Here is a 7,911-nt window from a genome sequence, read left to right on the forward strand (position 1 = left end):
AAAAAAAAAAAAAAAAGCCAGGCATGGTGGTGTGCGCCTGTAGTCCCAGCTACTCGGGAGGCTGAGGCAGGAGAATGGCGTGAACCCAGGAGGTGGAGCTTGCAGTGAGTTGAGATCGTGCCACTTGCTCTCCAGCCTGGGAGACAGAGCTAGATTCCATCTCAAAAAAAAAAAAAAAAAAAAAAAAAAGGCAGAGAAAGCTGAAGGGACAGGAAGAGGAATATGAAAAGGGGGAAAGTCAGTAAATAGTTATAAAGATCAATGTTCTCCTAATAAAGAAGAGTAATAAAGAAGAGGAGTGTTTAGGGATTAGAGAGATGGATTAAAGCAATAGGTAAGTGCAAGCCAATGAGAAAATGTCTTAGAGGATGCAGAAATCCACCAGAGGGGCAGAAGTCAGGAGAAAACCAGAGGGTCGACTTGGCTGGTATGTGATGGAGATTGTAATAGCCAGGTTTCAGTATCCTTAATTTAGGGATTAGGATATGTATTTGTTAAATTATGAAAGGTTTTATGATGCATAACTGATAACTGAGTTTTTAAAAGTATGTATTTATATATCTCTATTTATTTTCACATTCTGTCTCATGAGGCTCATGAAATGAACAGCCTAAAAACAGACATAGGGGAAAACAGATGGAAGACTGTAACTGCTCTTTCCACTAACCCCCAGTGCGTTCTGTTGCTTTCAAAGCCTACATGGTGGCTGGATATTTTCTCCTCCAGATCTCCATTGGTTCGTGCTCCCGCTATTCAATGATTAGTAGCACCTCTGCATGGAGCAAATACAGCATCTAACACCAAGTGAAGGGAAATCAACTTTGATATCTGTCCTTACATGCAACTCTTAGATAAAAAGTATTGATCTAATAGTATACTAAAAATAAAATGAGTTAGCTGAGAATTAAAAACAAACACTAAACAAAGAGAAAATGGTGAAAACATCTTAGAAGCATAGTAACTTAGGGGTGAAAGAAAAAAATCCAAGCTCCTGACTTGCAGGAACCTCTTCTAGCCACCGTTGATGGGGCACCATTCAGTATCGTTTTCCCACTGGAGGGTCTGGGGCTTGGGGCTAACTGCCTTACACAAGAGCCTGTGGAATTTTTGAACAGCTTTATTATAAAATTGTTCTACTAGAAATAAACCAATATCTTGTTTGATGGATCTGGGTTTTGTTTTCCAAGAGCTACAAAAAATAAATCACAAATCTAAGGGACTGTATATCATTCCTATTACAAAAGCTTTGCCTTCTACAGGCGATGGTGGGAGCTCTGTCTGCTAGCCCTCATGGGGCTCGGGCTCCAGGCTCTTTGCCACCCTGGACACCTCTTTTCAAATAAATGTGAGTTTGCCCATGTTCCTTTTAGGAGTGGTGTCGGAAATGAAGTCTACTTTGAATGTGGTCTGGTCAACACTTTAGTACAGCTGTCATCTCCATTAAACAGGATACTCTACAAATGGTGTCTCTATTAAAAACAGATTAGCATTTTTGTGCAGCTGGTTCATATTCTTGGTCCAAAACTATGACCTCTAGGTCATTTAAATAGAAGCTGTTTTAAAGGCAGTGCACCCTCCTTATTTTGCACTTGGAGAATTGACATTTCTAATCTAAATATACAGAGACTTATATGGCTTGTTCAGTTTTATTTTGTTAATTTTAGCCCAATATTGAGCGCAATATTCTTCCACCTGAGGATGGCTCAAAGTGATGTGGAACTATCAGAAACAAAATTCTAAAGATATAATCACTCATCGTTACAACCAGCGACAAAGGAAGTCATCCAAAAGGTGACAATGTGGCTACACAGGCAAGCTCGGATCTTGAAAAGGTTGAAAAAATGCAAAAGTTAAAAGAAAGCACACGCTGGAATTCCAAAGACGGTATCTCAAAGTGAGAAGCCTGGAAGAAACTCCACTCTGCGAGCATGCTGAAGACCAATATGAACAGTAACACTAGCAATCATAATAATAAAACCAAACTTGGGACAGGAAGGAGAGAGAAAAGAGAAATATACTCCTGCAGGCAGACATCATAATGTCAACATGCAATACAGACACAGCAGATGCACTTGAGTTTTGTTTCAGACTATCTTCCCAAAGAAATGAAAATATTCTAGAAATTAAAAGAGTTGGGCCGGGCGCGGTGGCTCATGCCTGTAATCCCAGCACTTTGGGAGGCCGAGGCAGGCAGATCACAAGATCAGGAGTTCACCTGGCCAACATGGTGAAATCCCATCTCTACTAAAAATACAGAAATTAGCTGGGCGTGGTGGCACGTGCCTGTAATCACAGCTACTCAGGAGGCTGAGGCAGGAGAATTGCTTGAACCCGGGAGGCAGAGGTTGCAGTGAGCCAAGATCATGCCATTGCCCTTCAGCCTGGGCAACAGGGCGAGACTCTGTCTTTAAAAAAAAAAAAAAAAAAAAAAAAAAGCAGAGTTGGACCAAAAAAAAAAAAAAAAAATAGATGAACTTAAAAACCCAAATTGGAGCCTTACAACTTTTAAATCATCCCATATTCTTTCTAGTACAGGACAAGAGAGGGTTCCTAAGACTTACTAGAGGCAGATATCCTAATTTCCAATGGCATGATCTGTCGAAACTAAAGGACAATAAATTTAATGTAAAATCTTATGGAAGTCTATGAGATTCTTGAAAAATGGCTTATGAACACTCAGGTAAAAAACAACCAGGAAAGACAACAGGTGTTCCAAACTAGTCTATCTCATTTGTTATATATTCAGGTTTACAAGAATGTTATATTACCAGAGTGCTATACAGAGAATATGGTTTTGATTTTATTGAATCATACAGGAGTTTTATTCCTAAAATCCTTGAGGGAGACAGTAAAGGATGGTATGGGATGATAACACAGTTTAGGAAGATTTGTAGCTAGTTTAACCGTCTATACAAAAGAAAGAAGTACCCATTAATGGAGTATTTTCAAAGAGGAGTACCAAAATGTCCTCTGCTGACCTATATTCTGTTTACTAATTTATTAATGATTTGATTATAAAATATGTAAAACATATTGATCAGATTTGCAGGCAGAAGAAAACTGCAAAAAATGGCTAATATTATATAAAAACTCCAGAGCATTTCAGCCTTGCTCCTATTCCATCTGCATCCTACCCTCCCTCCCCACCACCCATGTCCTCCTCCTTTAACAGTGCAACCTCAGGACTTTGCAGTTGGCCAGACCAGAATCCTTTCTGGCAAACTCCAGAAAAAAATAAAAATAAAAAAAAAAAAAAAAAATCTGTCTAGTCCTCCAATTTTAGCTTTCACTACTAACATCTTTCCACTAGATGGCAATCTACCACCAGTTTCACTGTGGCCCTAAAATACTCGGTTGTTTACAGCAAGAAGAGTCCATGCTAATCTTCCTCAATTCTTTCTCCAAAATGCCCAGGAGCCCCATCCTGTCAATAACATCAGGTTCAAAGTTGTTAAAGTCATTTGGGTTATAGCTTGGTTTTCCAGATAAAATATGGGATGTCCCATTAACTTTGATTTTCAGAAAAACAACAAATAATTTTGTAGCATAAGCATGTTCCCTGCACTATTTGGATATCTTGCATTTTTAATTTTAATCTTTATTTATTTATTTTTTGCCAAACTTGGCAAATCCTAGTTGTAGCACTTTGCTAAGGACATCTACATCCATGTTAATTTCCCAGTTCAAACAGATAATCCTGAAGTTGGCCTCCATGTTTTACCCAACTTTCTTGCTGTTCAGACTCCTAGGCAGTCCTGGGTTCATTGCTGGCATTTTAGTAACCCCCCACCCTACCCCTCACCATTAGAACTCTCATACAGGCTCAACAACTGTCCAAAAAAGTCATTTCATGTTCTAAAATCTGTTTGATCCCCATTATATTTTTTGTTCCTGTAGGCTGAATATTTTATTTATTTTGAGACAGGGTCTCACTCTGTTACCCAGGCTGAAGTGTAGTGGTGTGATCATGGCTCACTGCAGCCTTGACCTCCCGAACTCTAGCAACCCTGTCGCCTCAGCCTCGAGATTAGCTACGACTATAGGCAAGCACCACCACGCCCAGCTAAATTTTTGATACTTTGTAGAGATGGGGTCTCACTATGTTACCCAGACTGAGCTCAAGCAATCTTCCTGCCTTGGCTTCCCAAAGTTCTGGGATTACAGGCCTGAGCCACCTCACCTGGCCCTGAATCTTTTATATTAGTTATTTGGATAATTTTATGAGATAGCCTATTAGAAATAATTTTAAATGTCTATATCAAATATTATTTGCAGAAATGGAACACAAAATAGAAACAGGCTACAAAAGACAATTAGGCTTTTGTTGGCCCCACTCCAATTAAATGGTCTTTATTAGTCAACAGCAAATCTGCTTCCCCAGGAATGACGCATCTTCTTCATTCACCCCCAAGTGCTGATATTGAGTCCAGAGGGCCAGTCCGGGAGACTCGGCATTCCTATGTTTGTAGTTTAGTTCATACTGTTCTTTCACAAATACCCTTTCATTTGAGTTTATAACAAAGCCTTGAGATATAGGGCAGACATCCGTTCCATCAGGTGACGGGGATTTACGGGCACAAACAATACTGGGTGAGCACAAAGATAAACAAAATCTTGTCCCAGCTTTCAGGGAACTGCCACTGTTTTTGGGGAGCCGGACAATCACATGACCAGTTACAATATAGGGGGCCAGTGCTGTGAGGTGCTAGCCCGAGAACAAAGAGTGGCAGGAGCTCAAATGGAGGAAAAGCCACGTAAGAAAGCTTTAAGGTCTAAGGCATTAGAGTTAGCTTGTGAAGGAACAGTGGAATTTGCATAAGCAGAGAAGGTAAGGAAGGATATTTCAGGTAGAAAGTATAGCCAGTTTAAGACCACTGAGATTGGTAATAGGATGAGGGAGAAGCTCAGAGTGACTGGGTTTGAGTGGAGGGGCTGAGGTGGCAGATGAGGCTGGGAGGGAGATCGGGGAAGGCCTCACACAATGCTGAGAGTTTGCATATTTTTTTGGGCAAACAGTTGCACTGGCAGTTTTAACTCATGGGCATGAGTTGCCCATATTTGTGTTTTAGAAAGTTGAACAGGCCGGGCACGGTGGCTCATGCCTGTAATCTCAGCACTTTGGGAGGCTGAGGTGGGTGGATCATGAGGTCAAGAGATTGAGACCATCCTGGCCAACATGGTGAAACCCTGTCTCTACTAAAAATACAAAAATTAGCTGGATATGCTGGCGCATGCCTATAGTTCCAGTTACTCAGGAGGCTGAGGCAGGAGAATTGCTTGAACCCAGGAGGTGGAGGTTGCAGTGAGCTGAGATTGCGCCACCGCACTCCAGCCTGGGTGACAAAGTTAGGCTCTGTCTCAAAAAAAAAAAAAAAAAAAAGGAAAGTTGGAATGAGATTGATAGATGTAGAGAGAAGATGTAGGGACATAATCAAAGGCCACTGAGACAGCCTCACTAAGAGATGTGTAGAGTAGGGCAGGATGAAGAGACAAGAGTGAACAGACTTGAGGAATATATACACACATATATACACATATATATGTGTATATATATGTATATACGTATATGTATACATGTATATATGTATACATATGTATACATGTATATACATATATACATATATATATTCCCCCATAGGGTAGAACTTACAGACCTTTGTTGTAAGAAAAATATAGAACTATGGTCTGTAACAGAGACGAGGACTAAAAAGACTAAAGGCAGCTCTTAGGCCTATTCAGCGTAGAGAACACTAGTTCACGAGAAAGTCACGCAGGCGCAGCACGTAGCAGGAAGAAAAATGGTCTTAGGCAGACTCACTATGTTTCCTATGGAAACAACAACATAGGGAAGAGGCATTGGGCAGAAGAAAAAGTGGCATTGATAAGGGTCAAGGACAGACTGAGAGTACAAGTAGAAAGAGCTCAGAGAGGTGCTGGATTGGGAAATGATCAAAAGCCCAAACAGGGCCATAGGTCCTGGAGGGGAGGGTGAACAGGCGTGAAAATATAAATACAATTATCCAAATTCACAGAGCAAGAAACAGGTTTAAATGATTACCTAAAAAATGCCTTAACCAAGGTCAGGTGTGGTGGTTCATGCTTGTAATCCAGCACTTTGGGAGGCCGAGGTGGGAGGATGACTTGAGTCCAGGAGTTCAAGAGCAGCCTGGGCAATATAGCGAGACCCCCCCCATCTCTATTTAAAAAAATTATCTTACAATTATCTTTAAAAAAATAAAATTGAAATAAATGCCTTGACCAAGTCTAGATGGAAGTCTTCTAGTTTTTTATTCTCCATTTCAGTAAGTGCAGAGAGAAGAATCTTGCTTTGGGAATGCTAATATATCTTCGAAAAAACTGAAAGCCTTAACAAGTAAAAGGCTATAAACAATAGCCAATTTTGTGTGCTTGTATGTTTTACAAGACCGTGAGTAGCTGAAATAGCTTAACCCAGAAATTGGTCCTTAGGCAAAATATTAATGATGATGCTAGCTATTTATTTAGCATGCATTGTGTATCTGGCTCTCTGCTAGGTAATTTTATTTCACAGTCACCCTATAAGGTATTCTTTATTTGACAAGTGAAAATCTGAGACTCAGAGAGGTTGAAGTATTTGCCCAAAGTTGCAAAAGGAATACATTCTGGACATGATTTAAGCCCATTCATGAGGTGTCGACTGCAATAAGCAATGTCTAGTGATAGTTTTAGAAGGCGATGTTAAAGGTCAAAAGCTGGGGTTGGGTGGGGTATAAGCTAGATTTGAGTTAGAATCAAATCTTTCCACAGGCCCTGGGTCTGTGTTTAAATAACTTAAATGCTCAGTACTGTTTGATTTAAAAAGAAATAGACACATTATTGTGATATGTAAGCGGGAAGAGAGAATAGTCGCCAAAGAGAGCAGGAAGCTGAATGTTCCAAAACTAGAAAGGGAGTTGGAATGTGTGAGAAGAGCAGGCAGTGAGGTTAGTGAATGTGTAACCTAAGGGGCAGTGTGAGAAACAGAGGGGGCTCATGGGCGCTGGATGGCTAGGTTGGGCTCAGCCTTATTAACTGGTAGACAATGAGAGGGGTAAAGAATATAAGGTCAAATTTGAGACTGTGGAACACTCTTCCAGATAGATTGTGGGTGAAAAGACTGAGAGTAGATAGACCAGTGGGGAAGTCATTCCAGTACCCAGGGATGAGGAACTCAGACCAAAACAGTAGTAGGGAAATAGGAAAGCAATCAATGTGATCAATGTCATGAAGAAATCAATGAGTTGATTGCATGGGTGGGGAGGAGAGAACGTCAAACGGACTCTGGGTTTCAGAGCCCAGGCATCTGGGAGTAAGATGTGCAAAATACATAAGCCCACAAGCCCAGGGGAGAAGTTGGTGTCAGACCCAGGGTTGTGGCTTCTGCACCCTACTTGCTTCTTCATTCTGTAGCCTTCACATTTTGTTTCTTCATCTCATTACCCTGGCAGGTTGCCTCACATACATTCCTACTGCCACAGTTTCATTATCTGGGAATGGAATTTCCACCCACAGAGATTCCAGGGTGCTTTCTGGTACACTTTCATTCTACTGGTTTGTATGTCATCCTTTCCACATAATTCTACCCAATGTGACCCTTCTCAAGCTCCTGCACCCTTACCCCAACCCATATTCTTGTAGCCTGCCAGGGATACAATCCTCAGTTTCTCAAAAGCCCCTTCATCTGAGCTACCAACCACAAGCGTTTAATGTTTCCAAGCATTCCAATTTGACTATTTCATTATTTCACCTCATTGCCCCATACAAAACAGATTGTTATTTTGGTCTGACTTTTCTATTACTTCCTATAAATTACTTAAATTGGTGAAATCAGGTATACTTTCATAACTGATAAACAAAAAAATGTTCTGAGAACCATATTTCAAAGATGATTGT

The sequence above is a fragment of the Macaca nemestrina genome, chromosome 4, assembly GCF_043159975.1.
Source record: "Macaca nemestrina isolate mMacNem1 chromosome 4, mMacNem.hap1, whole genome shotgun sequence".
Taxonomy (NCBI): Eukaryota; Metazoa; Chordata; class Mammalia; order Primates; family Cercopithecidae; genus Macaca; species Macaca nemestrina.